Source organism: Moschus berezovskii, chromosome 15 (genome assembly GCF_049115385.1).
Source record: "Moschus berezovskii isolate FMDL1 chromosome 15, NW_MosBer_1.0, whole genome shotgun sequence".
Lineage (NCBI taxonomy): Eukaryota > Metazoa > Chordata > Mammalia > Artiodactyla > Moschidae > Moschus > Moschus berezovskii.
This window is the reverse complement of record NC_142474.1, coordinates 21,002,018-21,006,168: the sequence shown is the minus strand read 5'-3', so window position 1 is coordinate 21,006,168 and position 4,151 is coordinate 21,002,018. Positions and strand designations below refer to the sequence as shown.

Here is a 4,151-nt window from a genome sequence, read left to right as displayed (position 1 = left end):
GTCCAACAATAAACAACCCTCAAGGTAAATGTCAGATGGCAACCATCCCTGGGCAGAGCAGCACACTGAACAGGTGCAATGATACAAAGCCCTCCCTTAGGCAGCAGTCAGGGAGGGCTGCCCTGAGGAGGTGACAGTTATGCTGGGGGCTGAAGGTGGGAAGGAGCCAGGCTTAGGAAAACTTGTTTCCTATTTAGTTACCAGGTCAGGAACTGCTTGTGCTTTGTTCATCCCTGTCTCTCCAGTCTGGCTTGGTTCCTGGCGTATATAGTTGGTCCTGTATAAATATGTGTTAAATGAATGAATGGAAGGATAGATAGATGGATGGATGGAGGGGTGGATGGATGGATGGATGGATAAAGAGAGATGATGGATGAGGTCTCATGGTTGTGACAAGACTCTCATGGGCTGCTGGTCAGTCATGTTCTAAGTGATGATCCCCCTGAGTAGAGGCTCAAGTCACCTGAATTCAAGGTACTCCTTGAAGCACCCTCTTCCCACTGTTCTTGCTTAGCTGCTCTGACCGCTTCACTAATCTTTATCATTTTCTTCTCTAGGCCCTTTGGATCATTTGAGAAAATTAATAACACTGCTATCACACTTGTAGAAGAGGTGAAGACCTTCATAGTGCCAGACATGGTGAGTCCCCTACTTCTCAGGGTGCAGAGCCAGGCCTGGTGGGGGTAGGTGTGACATTCCCTGGTGGGCTGTACTCTCTGGGCACCTTCCATTTTGAGGGGCCTAATTCCCTTTGGGATGTCAGCTGCTGCCTCCCCTCCCTCAGTCAGCCTGGCCTGGGGAGGAGGTGAGCAGGGGCCTGACATGAGTTGAAACCACTGGGTCCCACACTTGAGCCATTTACCATACCCGTGGACTTCCAGTAGGCTTTTAGCAATGTTCTTCTTTATTGAACACAATTTTATTTGGTTTATTTAAATACAAAAACTATACGTACCATAAGTAAGTTTACTGTGCTTCATAAATAAGGTCATATGTACCATAAACCAGAAAATTCCAAAGATTCTAAATTATTCACTCTGGAAGGGAACTGGGAATCTCAGTTTACAGAAAAGAAATCCTCCAGGTGGCTCTGTGATTTACTAAACTGGAGGATCACTGCTCAAACTGTGGTCCTCAGATTAGCAACACTGACCTCATCTGGGGACTTGTTAGAAATGCAGACTCTCAGGCCCTACCCTAGACCAGTTGACTCAAGAATTTGCATTTTTCACGAGATACCCTGGGGATTGTATGCACACACAATCATGGGAAACACTTCTCTATGATTCCCAGGGCCTCATTTGACTGCTTAAAATTCCAGTGTTCCGAAGGTCGGGGTTTCTAGAGCGTGGGGTTCTGGGATACTCACCATCTAGATTCTCAAGGTCCTAGGATATTGGTGTTCTGAGGTATTAGGATTCTAGCTTTCTCTGATTCTCAGATTTGTGCCTTCTAGTTTTCTGTTAATCTAGAATCCTAAGATTCAAAAATTCTAAGATCCCAGGTAGTGAGCGTCTCTGCGTGAGGCAGGCAGAGCGCTCACCGTGGGTAACGACCATCCTCTCCTCTCCTGTTTCTTCTCATCCCTCCTCGTCCCAACCTCTTCCCTGCCTTCCTCTCTCTGTCTCTGTGTCTCTGACTCCCTGATTCCCTCTGGCCCTCAGGTGTTCCCACGAATCCACACCATCATCAGCTCCCTGGATGTGAGTTTTATTAAGCAAGTCATCGGTAAGTCACAGCCTGGGAAAGGGGTGAGCAGGCTCCCTCTGCAGCCTTCCAAGGGGCAGGCACCCTGCTCTATGCCTGCTCCACAGTCAGGTCTGGTCAGGGGACCCTGGAGAAGCTGAAGACCCTTCATCCTGAGCAAGTCAGGAGAGGGCGGCTCGAGGGGTTCCTACAGAGTGATGGCCTCTGGGGGCCTCTAAGAGCTTCTACTGCCCTCCTTTGTCAAGTCTGCAGAACCTGCTGTGCAGAATGATGTGTGAAAGAGGACAGGCCAGATCTGGGTTCAAATTCTGATCTGCTACTTAGCACTGTGGGGTTGGGGTCAACTGGCTCCACCTGTGCCTCGGGTTCCTCCCAGATGAAAGGAGACTGTCAACACTGCCGAACTGATGAGTGGATTTAAAGAAGAAGCAGAAAGAGCCTAATATCCCATCCCCATTGCTATTAAACACTGCCCCTTCCCTTTTCCATCTTAGGAGGAGCTATGGCTTCACCTCCAGCTCCAGGGCACTTTCCTTAACCTGGGTCTCTGGCATAACTGTGGTTGCTGGGGCTGTGGGGCAACAGAAATGGGTTGAACAACAGTATCAGGGTGCTGGAGGTGGTTCTTCTAGAAAATAGTCACAGGCCCATTTCCTTGGGTGATTGCTCTGTGTTTCGCATGCCATCTCAATCTCATTGGACCCTTTCAACATCCCTGTGGGGTGGGTAACATCATCATACCCATTTTACAGATGAATAAACTGAGACTCAGAGAGACACAGTGACATGCAAGTGGTCCCATGACTGTCAAGTCTGACCTGCTAGAGGGTGGCAGCCACCGGTGTCTGATTTCTATTCAGCTTTCTAGTGCTGGAGCCTGAGAATTGCTTCTCATTTTGTCCCTTCAGCTACTGTTCAGAAAAACTCAAAGCAAAAGTGAAGAGCACAGATGAGAAAAACCGCTGCAATACCCATCCCTTGGTAAGGACCGGGCTCGGGGCACCGGGCTGAGGAAGGGTGAGAACCCCCAACAGGGGCCTGTGGAGAAGCAGAAGTAAAGCTTGGCTTCTCTTCTTTCTCTAGTAGCAAACTGAGCCCTGATCCTGGTTACAGACCAAGTCCTGACCCTTAATCACATACTCAGACAGTGCTTGATTCTGCTCCCTGACTGAGTCTGGAACAGTCAGACTGAGCTTTGACTCCAGTAGTTGACTCAACCCTGACACTGGTCATGGATAGAGGCCCAACTGCATCTCAGTCTGATTCATAATCCTGACCAGACACTGAACCCTAAACCTTGGCTCCTCTGGGTCCCCAATCAGTCTTTTCACATCAGCCACTGTTGCTAAGATAAGGGTATGGGAGGGTGAGGGGATGAGGAGGGGTCAGTGCCAAGTGCCAGAGAAAGACCCCAAACCGCAGCTGCCAGTCCCTCCCCAAGCCTCAGAGCTCGCAGGGTGTGGGGGAAGTACTCCAGCAGCTGTGCCTGCTGAACGCAGAAGCCTGTAAGGGCCCCGGGGTGTCCATGGCTCACACCAGGGTCTCCTTTCAGATCGTTTCCCAGGGACGTGATTGAATCTCTGTACCGTCTCCCTCTGGGATGGGCGGTGCTGCCACCATCCCCCAGAAGTGACAACTGAGCCCAGTCAAAGGACACTTCTCAGATACTCCTCGCAGTTAGGACAGCCTATGCTTGTCGCCCTCCACCCTCAGCAATAAAAAGGCATTTCTGCACCTTCTGTGTAGCCCATGGCATTCCTTCCATTGGGATTTTGGGGGAGGTGAGGTATGGGCAATCAGGGCAGCAGAGACCTGGATCCAAAGGTGGAAGGGACACTTGGGATTATCCAGCCGCAATTTCTTGTCTTATAAGAGGGAACATCGAGGCCCAGGATGGGCAAGAAAGTGACCTGAGGTCACGTGGAGACAGCCTCACTCTGCTTCTGCTACACCACCGCCAAGATGGAGGGCTGCCTTCACCAGCACACCTGACCTCATGACTTCCTCACAACACCCTTCTGCCAAGAGACATGACTCGTCCCCATTCTACAGATGAGGATACTGAGGCTTATAGAGGATAAGTGACTCATCAAGGTTACAGGGTAGCAAGTGCAGGACTAGGATTTAAACCCATGGCAACGGGACAGCTTGCTCAGAGAGGTGATGCCCTGGCTCCCAGTACTCAGCCACCTCTCCCCTGTCCCCAGCAGGTCCCATCATCCTGGCCCTGCTCTCTTCTGAGCAAGACTGATGAGGTCCTCTCGAGTCCACTCTTCCTCCCTAACATGGAAGCCCTCAGTTTCCCCTTTGCCCTGGAAGAGGGAGGACCATGCCCCTTACTCACAGCTACATCACCTCTTTGGAGGAATGATCCAGGCTATCACTTCAGGGTCCCCGCAGCCTCTCCTATCCAGGAGGGAATCTGACTTTCCTGCCAAAAGGCC

At 50.8% G+C, this 4,151-nt stretch overlaps 1 long non-coding RNA gene across 2 annotated transcripts; it reads left to right on the top strand.

Moving 5' to 3' along the window:
* Positions 1 to 311: 311 nt before the first annotated feature.
* Positions 312 to 3,435, top strand: LOC129554851 (uncharacterized). 2 transcript variants are annotated; one of them, XR_016039225.1, is made up of 5 exons: positions 312 to 414; positions 558 to 639; positions 1,665 to 1,728; positions 2,616 to 2,688; positions 3,260 to 3,435. It is a non-coding gene; the product is annotated as an uncharacterized LOC129554851 (long non-coding RNA). The 2 variants fall into 2 exon arrangements; XR_016039224.1 differs by having other exon boundaries at positions 332 to 474.
* The last annotated feature ends 716 nt before the right edge of the window (positions 3,436 to 4,151 follow it).